The 16,949-nt window shown below is 42.3% G+C and overlaps 1 long non-coding RNA gene across 1 annotated transcript in view; it reads right to left on the bottom strand.

Annotated features, from left to right (window-relative positions):
* Positions 1-9,625: 9,625 nt before the first annotated feature.
* Positions 9,626-16,949, bottom strand: part of LOC140522166 (uncharacterized) — a 518,496-nt gene continuing 511,172 nt past the window's right edge. Inside the window, exon 3 of the long non-coding RNA XR_011973241.1 lies at positions 9,626-9,708. This is a non-coding gene — a long non-coding RNA (uncharacterized lncRNA). The remainder of the gene's footprint in view (positions 9,709-16,949) is intronic.

The raw sequence follows: 16,949 nt of genomic DNA, 5'->3' as shown, positions 1-16,949 counted from the left end.
GTCATATCTAAATTTTCCCAGTTGAATAAATCTTGCCCAAGATTTCATCTGATCATCAGCCCTGCCCTTCAGAGACTGGCTGAATCACTTACAGTGGCCAATTTCTGAATGAGGAAATAGGAGAAAACTTTAATTCTCCTTTAGTAGTTGTTTCTTTATATGGGAGAAATATTCTTTTCTCTCACATCAGAGAATCCATTCTAGAGGGCATATCTCATTAATATAATCAATATGAAAAGTATTAAGGCTAACATCATTCCTTATTTTCCATCAGAATTCACCTGAGATAGAAACCATATTCTTGTAATGAATGGGGAAAAACATTCAGATGGACTATTGAACTTGTTAGACACCAGAAATTTCACTTCATGAACAAGCCCTGTCTGGACTCAGGGAAGGTCTGCAGCCAGAGATCATCTCTTCCTTTACATCTAGGATTTCTGGTGGAGAGAAAACTTATGAATGTGCTCAGTGAGGACCAGCCTTTTCCTGGAAGAGGCATGTCATTAGGCACCACATTCTTCACACTACAGGGAAGTCTTATAAAAGCAGTAATGGTAGGAAAGTCATCACCTGAGTCTCACAAATATTTTTGTTTGTGTCCATTGGAGAAATCTTCCTGGAGATAAGACTTAAGAATTTAATGAATGGGTGTTGGTCTTTCCCTGGAGCACAGACCTCACTAGATATTGTGTATTGCATATAGTGCATGAAACCCTAGAAAGAAACTGAATTTATTTCAAAAACCCCAAAGTTGCTCATGACTTCCCTAAAATATTCCATGACCCCCTAGGATGAAGCCTGCCACTGGCTTCCTCACTTTACTGCACTCTCCCACTGTAGTGAGGGACCTTTCCTGCTAACCCTTCAAGCTCTCCTAGGCTAGTAATGTGGTTCACTGCTCCAAAATTGGTTCAGAGCCATTGCTGCAGAGTTGTTTTAAAGGGAATTTGGAAGAGCATAGACAAGTGATTGCCTGAGCTTGCCATCTTGACTCCAGAAACCCTCATGCCCATATTTTCAGGAAATACTCCCTTGATAGCTCAATTTTTCTTGAAAAGGACTCTTGTCTTTCCCATTCAATTGTTTTCTTCTGTTTCTTTGCCATTGTCATTTAAGAAAACCATAATTCTTCTTGATATTCTCACAAATTATGAATTCATTTGAGGAAATCTCCCCTTTTCATTTCCCTTTCCTTCATTCCTCAGCTATTTGTAAGTGCTTATCAAACAGCCCTTTTGCTTTGTTCTTTTTCTTCAGGATATATTTACTTGTTGCTTCCTGTACAATATTAAGAATTTTTTTAATATGACTGTAGATAGTTTTAATTCTTTGAAAATTTCCTGTTCATATCCTTTGACCCTTAATCAATTGGGAAATGACTTGTATTCTTGTAAATTTGACTCAATTTTGTATATACTTTAGAAATGAGGCCTTTATCAGAGACACCAGTAGTAAAAATTCTTTCTTTCTCTGCTTTCCTCCTTAGCTTCATTGCATTGGCTTTGTCTGTGCAAAAACTTTTCAGTTTAGTGTAATTGAAATTATCCATTTTGCATTTCATAATGTTCTCTCTCTCTTGTTTGGACATAAATTCCTCCATTCACCATAAATCTGGCAGATAAACTATTCCTTGCTCCCCTAATTTGCTTACAGTATCAGCCTTTATACCTAAACCATGTACCCTTTTGGACTTTATTTTAGTATACAGTGTCAGACATTGGTCTGTTTCCAGTTTCTGCCATACTATTTTCTAGTTTTCCCATCAGTTTTTGTCAAGTGATGAATTCTTTTGTGAGATGGGTCTTTGGGTTTATCACATGGAAGTTGCTATAATCATTCAGTACCGTGTCTTGTGTACCTAATGTACACAAGATCTACCCCTCTATTTCTTAGCCAGTACAGGTAGTTTTGATGATACCGCTTTATAATACCACTTATGATCTTGCATGGCTAGGCCACCTTCCCTAGCATTTTTTTTTATCGTATTCATTCTTTTTTTTTTTTTTAAAGATGCAGAAATGTCCAATTTTATTGACAGTCTTTTTAAATACTTTTCCTTTTTTTTTTAATGTTTAACAATCACTGCCATACAATTGAGATTTTATCCCCCCCCACCTACCCCACACTACCCCCCTCCCTCCCCACGACTGCATACAATTCTGTATAGATTCTACATATACTTTCCTATTGAGTATATTTTCACTATAGTCATGCTATGTAGTCAGACTAAAATAAATGAAAGAAATCGTATAACAAATCAGAACATGATACACAAACACATACACATACACAAACATGATCTGCTACATTTTGTGAGTGACTTCCATATTTCTCTCTCTGAGTGTGGAAGGCATTTTGCCTTGAGAACCACCTTTGGGATTTTTTTTTTTTATAAGAAGTTTTTTGCGTTATTACAAAATTCCAAGTCTACCAGAAAAAACTCTCACACACTGTGGTCGTTGCTGTGCACAAAGTTCTCCTGGTTCTGCTCCTTTCACTCAGCATCAGGTCATATAAGTCCTTCCTGGCCTCTCTGAAGTCTTCTTGTTCATCATTTCTTATGGCACAATAGTACTCCATTACATTCATATACCACAATTTATTCAGCCATTCCCCAATTGATGGACATCCCCTTGACTTCCAGTTTTTGGCAACTACATAGAGTGCTGCTATAAATATTTTTGTACATGTGGGACCCTTTCCCATTTTTATGATCTCTTGGGGATATAGTCCTAGTAGCGATATTGCTGGGTCAAAGGGTATGCACATTTTTGTAGCCCTTTGGGCATAGTTCCAAATTGCTCTCCAGAATGGTTGGATGCGCTCGCAGCTCCACCAACAATGAATGATATTCAAGGAATAAGAATAGCCCAAGAAGAAACTAAGTTATCACTCTTTGCAGATGATATGATGATTTACCTAGAGAATCCCAGAGATTCAAGTAAAAAATTACTTGAATTAATAAACAACTTTGGCAAAGTTGCAGGGTACAAAATAAACCCACACAAATCTTCTGCGTTCCTATATATTAGCAACAAAGTCCAACAGCAAGAGATAGAAAGAGAAATCCCATTTAAAGTTAGGGTAGACAGTATAAAATACTTTGGGAGTCTACCTGCCAAAACAAACCCAGGGATTATATGAACACAATTACAAGACACTTTTTGCACAAATAAAGTCAGATTTAAGTAAGTGGAAAAACATTAGTTGCTCATGGGTAGGCCGTGCTAATATAATAAAAATGACAATTCTACCTAAATTAATATACTTATTTAGTACCATACCAATTAAACTATCAGACAATTACTTTCTAGAGCTGGATAAAATAATATCAAAATTCATTTGGAAAAACAAAAGGTCCAGAATATCAAAGGGACTAATGAAAAGAAATACTTGGGAAGGTGGCCTAGCGCTACCAGACCTCAAACTGTACTATAAAGCAGCAATTATCAAAACCACTTGGTATTGGCTAAGAAACAGAGAGGTAGACAAGTGGAATAGACTTGGCACTCAAGATGCAGTAGGCAAGGAATATAGCAACCTTCTGTTTGATAAACCCAAGGACCCCAGCTTCTGGGATAAGAACTCATTGTTTGACAAAAATTGCTGGGAAAACTGGATAACAGTGTGGTGGAAATTAGGCATAGACCCATACCTGACACCGTACACAAGAATAAAGTCCAAATGGGTACATGATTTAGGTATAAAGATTGATACCATGAATAAACTGGAGAAGCAAGGAATAGTGTATTTATCAGATCTATGGAGAAGGAAAGAATTCTTTACTAAAGGAGAGATAGAATGCATTATGAAATGCAAAATGGATAACTTTGATTACATTAAACTGAGAAGTTTTTGCACAACCAAACCCAATGCAACCAAAATCCGGAGGGATGTAGTAAATTGGGAAAGAATTTTTACAGCTAAGCTCGGGGATAAAGGCCTCATTTCTAGAATATATAGAGAACTGATCCAAGAATACTTCTTGCACTTGCTTTATTTTTTCTGTAATTTTCCCCTTTTATCACAACTGTGATTAATATAATGTGTTTGACATGATAGCACATGTATAACCTATAACAATGTGCTTCCCATTTTAGGAAAAGGTGAGGGCATGAAGGAGAGAGAGAAATATGGAACTCAAAATCTTGTAAAACAGAATGCTGAAAATTGTCTGGATGTATAATTGGGGAAAATACTATTAAATTATTAATATTATTAATGTTGATATAAATTAATATGAGTGTTATTAATATTAAAATAATTTTATACACATATATATCTATACCTATCCTTATGAATGTGTGTATGGGTATGTGTCTATACACATGCAAACACACACACACACATATATAAAATATACCTTTTCCTATCTCTGTTCTGCAACCTGATCTTACCCAAAACTTTTTTGTAAGCCTGACTACAAGACATCACGTATCCTACTCAAAGAGTGGGTAATTTAGCTTAGGAGCAGAGACTGTCTCTATGTCCTCTGGGGGACTCTGAGACACATACTTTTATCTAGAGAGTGTCACACTATTGAGTGCATAAATAAACTGCAGTTTACTATCTGTCCCTAGCAAGGACCCTGAGGAAATTCTCCTTACAGGATGAAATGAGACAATATTTCTATGGCTCCTGGCACACAGCAGACACCATAAAACAAGTCCCTTAACCTCCATTCTCTCACACTTTGGTCCTCTTCTCCTCTCCAACCAGGGACACTGGCCTCCTGGCTGATCCTTGACCTTCCTTGGTCTGTGCCTTTCCAATGGCTGCCTCTCACCCTCTCCCTTCACTTGGGTCTCCTGGTTTCCATCACATCTCAGTTAAAATCTCACCTTCAGAGAACAAGCTTTTCCAGGTTAGGAAAGTGCCAGAGCCTTCCCTCTCAGGTGCCTCCCACCCATACTGTAGAGAGCTGGTGTGGACACAGCTGATGAGATGCTTTCTCTCAATGGACTATGACCTCATGGAGGGTAGCACCTGTTATTTTTTTAACCTTTCTCTGCATCCCCAGGAAGTTAGCACAGTGCTGGGCACAGAGCAGCCACTTTCTAAATGCTTCTTGACTTGCACTAAGACACGGTAAAAGAGGGGGATTCAGAGAGACCTGGGAAGATATGTGTGGTCTGAGGCAGGAGGAAATGAGAAGAAGCAGGAGGACAATTAATGCTCTGCTGACAGCACTGCAAAGGCCAACCTGTGTCTAAGGGGACGAAGCTCCCTTGGCTCTCCTGGATTCTATCTTTACTGATGCTGGTCTGCTCTGTGGATGGACTGCCCTGACCCGGGATGAGTATTTCTGGGTCCTGGAGGCCATTCTCTCTGAGTCCAAACTTTCATCTTTTGCAGACTGCGCTGGGGAGGGACAAGACAATGATGGCAGAGCGGGGACATTTAGTTTATACCTTTTCTTCTTAGGCTGGATGCTGACCTGCTGAAAATTATAAAATGTGATGTCTGAGAGGAGTTATCTGGCCTGCCCTCAGAGGAGAGACCCTACCAAACTTTGAGAACAGAAGGGAGGGTAAGGCTGGGAAGACAGCTTGGCCTGGACAGGAAGAGGACTTGTCACCCACTCTCACTCCTTCCCTTTGACCTGATAACCCTCCTCCATACTAACACAGAGACCCAAGAGTCAGAAGGGACTTGAGATCCCAGATGGGATGATACCAGTCAGAACCTCAGTGATTCCAGACTCAGATCTCTGTCTCCATCAGATACTGTGGCTGAGATATGTGGGTCAGGGAACTGTGACCCAAAAACTAGGGATGGCACCCTAGGAGCTTTGAGATGGGGCAAGGAGCCTGGAGAACTAGCAGGGCCCACCCTGAGAGCCAGAACCTAGAGGAAAGTCTCCTCCTGGAATATCTGGAGGACACTCACCAAGAGGTCAGAGGGGGAAGAAAAAGTCCAATGCAAATGGCAGCCAGCAGAAGTGTGGTATGAGGGAGGGGCCCTCGTTCACACCTACTTGGCCCCTGCCTGTGCAGAGATAGCTCCCAGAAGGCAAGGATCTCTCAGCTTCTAGTGCTTTTTCTTCCAGCCCACCTCCTCAGGGAGGGTCTTCCTGACCCCAAGAGTCCTACCCTACCCTGCCCTACCCTGCCCTCAGCCTTCTATAATGACCTGTCTTCTTCCCTGTCCTCTTCCCAGGGTCCCAATGCTCATCCCAGGGACAGAATTCCCCCAGGGGTACCAAACACAAGCCTAATCATCTCTCAGAGCTCCCCTATCCCATTGCTCTACAACCTTTCTTCCTCCATCCCTCACTCTGCATCAAAGGAATAGCAATTTCACTTACAAATTACAACATCTCTTTGTCTCATTTTTACACATGAATCAACTGAAAATCAAGGATCTTATTAACTGTATCCTGGGGCTGAGATGAGAATTCTCTGGACTGAATGTGAGTAGTTTCATGCAGAGGTCATTCTTGCCACCAAAACCCATCTTTTGAGGTATGTAAAATCTCCCAGAGATCCCAAGTGTTCATGGATCAGGGAACACAGTAGTCTCAAAAAAATTCAAATTATACTTTAGCTAAAACAGTGGAGAGAAACCTAGGAAACTTAAGATGAGTAGACAACAGCAGTCAATGGGCTGGACTCCACTGAACTTCCAAATTCATCTTTCCAAAATATTCACCCCTGCTACTCCAATGTATTCCAACACATTTCACCTCATTCCATGGTGTTCTTCTAAACTCCCACATTGGAAGTCTCAGGGGAGTCAGAGAAGGTCATTCTCAATTGTGATGGTCCTATGCTCTGAGGGGATAAAATGAAGTTTCCTAAGGAATGTAATTTTTATTGTAGGCCTACAGGGAACTCTCCAGGTAAGGGAACTGCTGGATGAACACTAACGTGTAAGGCTCTATATCAAGGCACCGGTCCCCTATTGAGCACATGGCTAGAAGAGGACCTTGTGAGCCAATGTCTGTATTAAAGCAGGGAGCAGCATCCAGGGGAATCAGCCCTGCCTGTTTCCCTAACATCCTTCCTCTTAACCCAGTCCATGAGGGTTTCTCCTTGGATCTACCCCACAGTTGGAGGATGGAGATGGGGAGATTTCTCAATAGAACCAGTTTTGCTGATTGGCAGACTTGGAAGCTTGATGATTGGAGGTTTGAATGTAAGACCCAAAATATTCTTTTTTATTCACAAAATCAGTGAAAGGAATTTCCGTGAAGACTCACAGACAGGTACAGAGAATGCAAATACCCTGCCCATGGGTATTGTGGCTGGGTCTGAGATGTCAGTACCAGTGAATGTAAGGGATACTTAATACACACACAACCTATCTAAAACACATTTCGAGGAAAGGAAGCTTTATTCTGTAAACTAGTAGCAGCTGTTGGGGTCTCTAGGTCTAGATGATGGGATACTAGATCAGGTAACATATGGTCAACTGATGGAAAACCTTGTGGCTGCTGGAGGCTCAGTCCTTTACCACCATTTCAGTCTCCTGCTGTGATGGTACCTTCAGAGTTAAGACTCCTTCTTCCTAATTCTTGCTGCTTCTTTCACACATCCTCGTTCCTGCATCTTATTTGGTAATTTAGAAAAGGTTCTCATTTTAGTGGAACAGTAGACCAAAGGGTAGCTCCCCAAAGGCCTCTGAAAGTATCCATATATTAAATGAAATACAAGGTCAAGTCCTGAGGGTCTCTGGTCCTTCAGCTGGAGCAGTCATCTGACCATAGAACTCCCCATGTGTCTGGCACATGGAAGGTGCTTAAGAAATTTTTATGGACAGACTGATTGATTAAATTGGAATGATTTCTTTGGGTCTCTAGGATAAAATGCAAAGCATTCTATCATTTAAAGCCTTTGCCGTCAAGCTCAATATTCTTTCCAGACTAATTACACAATCACTCCTTCATTTTATCTACAATCCAAACTAAAGTGTTGCCTTGCTCTCAATCACAAATGATATTTCACTTTCTGTCCCCACACCTTTGACCAAGGTGGACCCTATTCCAGAAAAACACTCTACATACCTCTGACTCTGAGGGTGCCCACTATTCTCTAAAGCTGAGCTCAAGGGCCTCCTCTTAGAGGAAATCTGATTTCCCTTGCTGCCAATGGATCATTTTACACATCAACTGAGATGCTCTTTCTCTAGGCTTTCCAGTGGCTTCATTTCATGTAAGAAAATTCATGTAAAGAAATTCAATGTAAGCAAATGCTGGTACTTCATGCAAGCCCATTCCTGGGACTGGGTCCATGAGAGTGAAGGAAAGAGTCTGGGAACATTGTGAGGATGGGTACCCAAGACCCCACTCAGATGAATCTAGGAGTTGAGCCAATCCCCTCTTCTTTTCACTGACAAAGGCTGACTAAAAGGCAGAGGAGTAGTAGTGAAAACATTTGTGTGTTCTTGGTCCTAAAGAGAAAGGACAGGGCCTTGGGCCTTCATACCACCAAGAGATCCCTTGGGTCAGAGAGTAGAATAAGAGACACCTCGCAGAGATAGTCAGTGAATGGGTATGGCTCTGCCACCAGCTCTATAAGGAACTCTCAACATGCCTGCTGGGAGGTATTCTCTAACCCTCCTGGTACACACATTACCCTGAGTTAGCCCATAAGGCCATTGATCTCCAGATGCAGGAAATGGTTAGTCTCTCACTGGGCAGTGTCTGGGTGAGTCAGGGCATTCACCTTGGCTTTTGGTCAGGCCCAGGTCATAATGAAGGCTGCCCTGTGAGCCCAGTGTGGCCAGGACTGGAGAGAAAGGAACCTAGTCTATATCATGGTAGCCAGGTGGCTCAGTGGATGGAGTGCTGGGCCTGGAATCCAAAAGATTCATATTCCTGAGTTCAAATCTGACCTTAGACACTTACTAGCTTGGTGACCTGGGTAAATCACTTAACCCTATTTCCCTCAGTTTCCTCATCTGTGAAATGAGCTCAAGAAGGAAATGGCAAACCACTCCAGGATATTTCCCAAGAAAACCCCAAGTGGGGTCACAAAGAGTCAGACACAGCCGAACATCGGCAGCCAACAACTTTCTATCATTTGCTAAAGAAAACAAGAACAAAGGCTCTTCCCCATAAACTTCGACTCCAAACAACCAAAAAACAAAACCAAACAACATCTTATGGAGGCAAAGAGGTCAATGGACTTGAAGTGTCAGCATTTCCCCTGTTTGGATTTTCCCCTTTGTTTCCCAGAGGGCTGTGCCACCTTCACTCTACCTTACCTGTGAAGACAGTGTTTGTGATCGACAAGGTTTTGTTAGAAGCAGGGGCCCTGTGGGCCCTGGGCGATGTGAGCCTGCCCAAAGAGTTGCAGCTGCTCTGCCCTGAGGACCAGAGAGGAAGCTACTCTGAGCTGAATCCCCTGAACAGCCTGGGGAGGATTTTGTGCAGGTCTGAAGCACTGTGGGAATGGGAAGAGCCTAGACTGCAGACAGTAATAATTTGCAGCATCCTCAGAGGCTCCAAGCTGCTGATGGTGAGAGTGAAATCTGTGTCAGACCCACTGCCACTGAACTAGGCAGGCACTCCAGATGCCGGTGCAGCAGCATAGTAGATGAGGAGCCTGGGGACTTGGCCAGGCTTATGCTGGGACCAATCAAAGTAGACAACACAAAACTTATTAAAACTCTCACTGGCCTTGCAGCTGATGGTGACTGTCTCTCCTGGAGATGTAGACAAGGGTCCTGGAGACTTAGTCATCATAATGGCTTCTTGGGAATCTAGGAAACCAACAAAAGTAGAAGATAGAAACGTCAATGTCCAAGTCACAGCGTAGAAACAAGAAGATTTTCTGGAGACCACTGAAACTGTAAGCAACTTGCAAGTAGTTTTATTGGCTGTCATCATGAGATAGAAACCATCTTTCCCACAGACTTCCCAATGCTTGTGGTCTGTGGCTGGCCTTGCTGGTCTGCCCCCATCTGCTTCTGTGGAGACTGAGCTTGTTCACCAACTGGATTGAGTCTTTAATCTCTTATAATTTGTGATCTTCTAAAGCGTTCACTGCTCTCTTGTGCCTTACTCTGAGCCCAGAGCACCAGTAACCAGAGGAGCTGCCATGGGGAGACCATTCTGGCCTTTAGACACCTACAGAGAGAGCACTCGGAGCCCTGGGAGGGTAAGAAGGAAGGAGGAAGCTTTGATATCCTGAGCAGGGCTCACTACAAGTTCGTTGGGTCTCCACATGCCAAACAACCCCAGGTCTGGTAGGAGTCTCACTTCAGGGACCCAGTAAGCCACACTGAGTCACACTGGGTGAGACTGCCTCTGGGGGAGGAGCCTCACTCTTTTATGTCCCCAGCTCTGTTACATCAAGAGCAAAGGCAAGCTCATGTTTAGTACTGGTACTACTTGTTTGGGTAAATGAGGAAAGGCTTCTCTCTATGTCCCAGGACTAGATTCCCCATAACCATGAGAGAGCTCCAACCCTGGGCAGGTGGCAGAGACAGCAGGAGCTCACAGTTTGTAGGCTTTGGAGGTGCCTCAACTGACCCTGCTCCTGGACCTGCTCCATTACCTCCCTCTGCAGGAGAAGGTGTGAACTCAAGGAGGCAGTGAGGAGGGTGAGGTTCATGGACAGATCCTAGCCTGGGTCCCTGGGAAAAAGCCCAGCAGAGGCTCTTGCCTAGGGAAATGGGTTTTGTCAGTCCCTAGAAGACATTACTCTATTTGTTCTGAGCACTGAGGAAACAAAGGTTATATCTGCCCTTGTCCCCATTTTCCCATTCTAGACTTGCCATGAAGGTGAGGACCCTTTCTGTGATCCATCCTATATTCTGCTTGTGACTCTTTCCAGAGGTGCGGATCTGTGTCAATCTGTGTGCCAATGTGAGGACATGAAAGTGAGAATAACTGAGTAAGAGACACACTGGAGAGTCTTTGGTTTCTGGATAATCACTTCTGTCCTGGGGGGATTAAAAGAGCCTCCTGTTTGGCATCCCAGCCCCCAGCCTCTCCTTTCTTTCTTCGACCGATGAACACATGAACACACATTTATGCTTTTAAAAAATACTTTATTTTTTCCAATTACATCTAACAGTTATTTTAATCTTTTTTTTAAATTTTTGACTTCCAAATTTTCTGCCTCCCACTTCTTTTCTCTCAGTGAAAAGGCACGCAATCTGATGTATGTTATACATGGGCAGTCAGGCAAACCCATTTCCAGATTAGTCGTGTTGTAAGAGAAGACACAGACCAAAATATCCAAAGAAAAGTAAAGAATAAAGAAGTTTGCTTTGATCTGCATTGAAAATTCATCAGGTCAAAGGACATTTAAAAAAGATGGGGAACAACAATACTAAGTGTTTGGGACAAAAATGAAAATGCAGAACACTTCATGCTCCGGAGGGGTTCATAATCTAATGGAGGATGTGATAATAATAATATTAATTACTATTTTTATGTGGTTGACATTTTTGATTGCACTCATGTTGGCAAAGTACATTAAAATTTTATCTCCTTTTATCCTTAGAATTGCACTAAGAGGGAAGTCCTCTTAACAAATAGCACTGATGGGGAGGACTAACCACTTTACAGATGAGTAAACTGAGATAGTCAGAGCTGAAATGACATGGTCAGGGTTTATCATCAAGTAAATCTCTGAGGCAAGATTTGAACTTAGTTCTTCCTGAATCCAGGCCCTGCTTTCCTTGCACTGCACCACCTTGCTGTCCGCAATGTAAGTAGAGAGGCACTGATTCATCCCGATGTGATTCAGTGTGAGAAATTTCCATACACTAACATCAACCAGTGCATTTTGGAATCTTCTCTACAAAGGAGAGCCCTGGGGAGTTGTCTTCAGCACTCAGAGGTTAAGTTGAAGAACACAGACAGCATGGGTGAGAATCAGGACTGGATGATGTGTTTCTTGACTCTCAGGTCACCTCCTTGCCCATCATTCCCTATGGCCTCATCTTTATCACATGCGTATGTATCATTAATATCTGTAACTGTGTCATCGATCAATATCACCTATCTGTCATCTGTATCTTCCATGTCTGTATCTACCTATTCTGGGAGAGGAAATGAGGACAGAGAGAGAAGAGGGAGGGCTGAGGATCCTTCCATTTACTTCGGGGAACAGAGGCCTGAGAACACCAAGGATGTTTGGGGAAAGAGTGTAAGCCTTGGGATGGGACCTTGCTGAGTATCAGCCCTCCCCCTGAGCAGCTGTGTCACTGTGGTGAGATGACTAAGCCTCTCTGAGTTGGCAAAATGATGGGAGAAAAACCATTTGTAAGAATAAAGGAATCTCTGAGTGCGAAGGGTTTGTGGAAGGCACCTAATGTAACACTCTCTCTAAGGCGTGAGTGATCACACAGGATTTAAGTAATGAATAAATACACAGAACAGGAACTGAAGGATGATAGTGGACAAAATGGGAAGAGAAAAACACAAATTCAGGAATGTTTCTTAGAAGAAAAAGTGTAGAAAAAGAAATAAATCAAGCCATAGAGGAGAAGGGATCATGAATGAAAGACTTCACTCAGAGAAAAGAAGGGGCCAAAGGGGGCATTATGTAACTAAAGAAAGGAGGAAAAGATAACGAAATCAGAAAGTTAAGTAAAACTCCCAAACAGGGACATGGTAGACAACTGGGAGAGAAGGTGGAGGCTGAGGTGAAAAGAGCCAGTGGGAAGAGAGTTGTGTTAAAATAGATAGAAGAAGGCTAATGACCTGGACAAAGCAGTGCCTAAGAGTGGAAGGGGAAAACAGCCAGAAAACTGAATTCAGAAAAAAATACACAGACATCAATGTTGCTTAATGAAGGTGAAGAAAATCCTGAGTCCCTCCAACTGTGTCCACTCCAAACTGATGCTCCATAATCTCACCTGGGGCTTCTGTGCTCAGAGGGGATCCTTTGATACCTTTGTTAACTCACTCTCTCACTCACCACCTTGGTTCTTCAGGATATTTTCTTTCCTTCCCAGACATTCCATAGCTTGGCCAACCATGCTTTCTCAGCTGAGAACCTGCCTTAATATTCTACTGAAGAAAATGGAAGTCATTCTCAGAGAGTCTCCTGTTCTTCTATCCTCATCTCTGATTTCTAGGCACCTTCTGCCACTGTCTTCTCCTTCACCCTGCCTGACATCAGGAGGAAGTCCTGCTCCTTGTCAAGGAAAACCTGTCAACATTCCTAAGTGATCCTATTCCATTCTCTCTTTTTCAGCAGATGGCCCCTCCTATCATCACCATCCTCCCATTAATGTTCAGCCACTCCCTTTCTCCTAACTGCTTCCTTGCTGCTTCCAAGTAAGCACAAATGGCCAGGGAATGTGTGTGGCTCTGCCACCTGCTGTCCTAGAATCTCCTCCATGCTGGTGGGAGGTAAACTGCAACACACTCAGTTGCACACACAGGAAGTCTCAGGCAGCCAATGAGGCCTTTTCAATCTCACAACCAGAGACTGACAAGTCAAGGACTGGGGCGAGCCATTGAACTTTGCTCCTTGGCTCTGCATGGGTCAGGGGGGAGACCAGCTCTCTCAGCTGAAAGGGGGCATCTCTTAAGAAAAATAAATTTAATCTTTGTCCTTGTGGAAGAGAACTGGAGTGGAGATTCCACTAAAGGCTATGTATCCCTTGAATAGGACCTATCGAGGTGCAGGGACAGCTCTACATCCAATCTCAGCAGGAAGCAATTTCAGGGGCTGAGACCTTCATCCCTTACCCCAAAAGATCTTGGGTCCCATCTCACACACAACTGCCAGGGCCTATTTTACAGGGAAATAGACAAGCAGACAGCTTGCTCACACTGAGAGTTTGAGAAGTACAGCATTCCTACAACCAGTTTCATCAGTCAGCTTCCATGCTTCGCAGGCAATTTCACATTACTAGAGAACAAGCAAGAAGCATTGTAAAGTCTTGTCCACATTGCATTCCATTTTTGCCAGCTCCATCAAATAAATCTATCAACCCTCAGGGATGAAATCCTCTTGAAATATGGCAAATGGATGTCACATACATCCCAGAATTTGGAAGGAATGAATACCTTCATGTGACTATAGACACATATTCAGGTCATACTAGTGCCACCCCACTGACTGGGGAATCAACAAAATTTACTATGATCATCTGTTTAGGTGTTTTGCAACTCTAGGTACTCCACAAATTCCACAAAACAGATCATGGTCCAGCTTAAACTAGTCAAGCCTTTACTAAGTTCTGTCTATCATACAGAATATAGCATAGAACTGGCATTCCATATAATCCTACTGGTCAGGCCATTGTAGAACGTCACAAGCATGACATAAAAACTCCCCTCCAAAAACAAAAGGAAGGGGGAGAAGAAGGCAAAACAATAAGGAGAAGAGTTAACATGATGTTGTATAACTGACACCAGATAGAGAGAGGCTTACGCCTGCTCAAAAACATTTTCAAAAAGGCAAAACACACCTCACTGATTGAAAAAAAGTGGAGGTGAAATCAAAAGACCCAAACTGTTAACATGGGGGCGAGAGTGTGCTTGTATTTCCACAGGAAATGGTGAAGAAACGATCTGGATACCGGAAAGAAACATCTGACCTCTGCCATACATTGGCGAAGATACAGATCGAGGAAAAAGCAGAAGCCATGATCTTCAGACTGACAGGACAGTGAAGACACTCATTCTGCTTCTGGGCACCCTCCAGCTGACCACTGCAGCAGAAGGAACTGCAGAGGAAGATAGATGGACTCTTTGTACATAATCCGCCTTGGGTTAGGGTGGTGACATGGGGAGAGAAGGTAGAGGAGGTAATTATGGTAGGGTGAGGGTCAAAGGTTTTTGGGGAACAAACTGATATAGACAGAATTTTTGCTCTCATGATTGGGAAATAACATGCTTCAATTGTACTATCACTGAATACGTTGGTTTTCATATAGCTAATATTAGCATTATATGTGTAATTATGCATCCCAGGTTTGCTTTAGTGCCTATCAAAAGTAAAGGCCGGTATATGTCTGTATCTGATCAAACTTTTAATCAGTTCATGTTGAAAGTAAGTCAGAAAAGATGTATAAGTTGCATTATTTTAGGCATTGTACTAAAATACAGAATGAGGCAGCATTGGCTTCCTCTGTATCCCTTGGTTTATCTGTACATACCACTTAATGGATGCTTTAAGGGAAACTATTGTGGTGGGAAACGAAGTGGATGTTCTTGAAACAAGACTGTCCATGAGATGGGATTATAGGTTCATTTCTATTTCTGTTACTCCTGTCTATTATAATAGCTCTCTATATAATTGGACTAAGATGAGAAATCATTTGAATGGGCTATAGGGAATAGCAGTCTTGCTTTGGATATTGAAGATCTTAATCAGATTGCTAATAATATAGATCTGGCCTCCAAGGAAAATCTTGACCCCAGTGAAGCTGCAAGTGTGATTTGGGATTATTTTGCTAATACAAATCCCTTTGTGTCCCTGTTCCACTGGCTCATGTCTATATTACCTCTATCCCTTTGTTTCTCTGTATCAGTCACCTATTTATAGGTGCCTTCTCTCCCATGGGTAAGGTCTTCAAACCCAAGTACCTTATCTCCTGTTACAACAAAAGAAAGGGGGAATTGTTGAGGGCCAGGATGGAGTGCAGTTGACAAGTTCAGGATAGACCTTGGGGGAAACTCTTCTTTGGGACTGTGCTCATTATCATCTGGAATGGCTCTCCATGCCCCCTGCTCCCCATGTTGCAGTATCCCTGAGACAAACTAGAGAACTACAGAATACAAGGGATATGTAAAATAGATGCCTTCTAGGCTAACAGTCATTAAGACAGTAAGACTGGCCAAATCACCAGGACAGGAGACAAGCAGTATATCACCTAGACTTTCAGTTTCTGTCTATAAATACCCTGACCCTCGGATCAATAAAGGGAGTTGGCCCATCTTCCCTCGCCTGCCCCTATGTATTTCTTCTTCACCACATCACCAAGCCACGTGGGGACTCAGACTATCTGCTGCATTTAAGGGCATGTGTTTAGGAGCTAAAAGAGTAAGAATCCAACGTAACTGGATCAGAATTACCCTTTGCTCCTCCCTGAATGCAGTGAGCCTAGAGGGTCAGAGGCATAAATGGACAAAGTGCTTTTTCTAAGATAATTCTAAGATAATCAGCTGAATTGATATTCTTTGACTAGCAAGTTCATTTCATGTGTTAACATTGTAACATCTTTTATGTTATGCTCAAAAATTTTCTCAAATGGGGATTTGGGAGAACCATTGTATGTTTTTAATTTGAATAAAAATTCTTTTAAAGGGATATGCACTTGTACCATTAGAAAACTTAATTTTCTTTTCATCTAAATGCTATGAATTTATGACTTAAGCTGTAAGAGAGTGGTTATAATGTTTCCAAACTGTTCTCTATTAAATTGGGTATATTTGGCTTGAAAATGTATGATTATTCACTCTTGGAGAAAAGTTCCAAGGACCTGGCAAATTCTCCACTCAGGCTTTCACCTTGATTAAACAGGCAAAACTCAGGACAAGAAGAATTAAAAGGAGTTTGTTATGTCAGTGTAGAAACACATTGAGCAGCTGATCACCTAAGGTCAGCAAGGAATTCAAGATGGAACTGATGAGATTCATGACTGTTTTCTCTCTCCCTTTGTGTCTTCCTATTCTCTGAGATGCAAAAATACTGAAATTAGGCCAATTTACAAGCCTACAATGGGGTTTTTAAGTCCAAGGGACAAGAAGAGTCAGTCAATATCAATATGGTAACCTCTGTTGTCTTACTTAAAGAAACTGCCATGGCACCTGAGCAATCACAACGCTGGTGAGTCAGCAGCCAGCAGCACTGGACCAGAGCCACCACCAGAAAGAAGTTTGGGCCCCACTGAAGGCTCAGGTATAGTCAGCTTTTGTTACCAATAAAATATTTCCAAATTAAAATATGCACTCTTAAAAAGCAAAATAGTATTATGCATGTCATAGACAACAGTATTTATAAACATAACTTTTATATGTACTGAAGAAA

This window comes from Notamacropus eugenii, chromosome 1 (genome assembly GCF_028372415.1).
Source record: "Notamacropus eugenii isolate mMacEug1 chromosome 1, mMacEug1.pri_v2, whole genome shotgun sequence".
Classification (NCBI taxonomy): domain Eukaryota; kingdom Metazoa; phylum Chordata; class Mammalia; order Diprotodontia; family Macropodidae; genus Notamacropus; species Notamacropus eugenii.
Note: the sequence above shows the minus strand (reverse complement) of the source record. Positions and strands in the feature narration are given on the sequence as shown.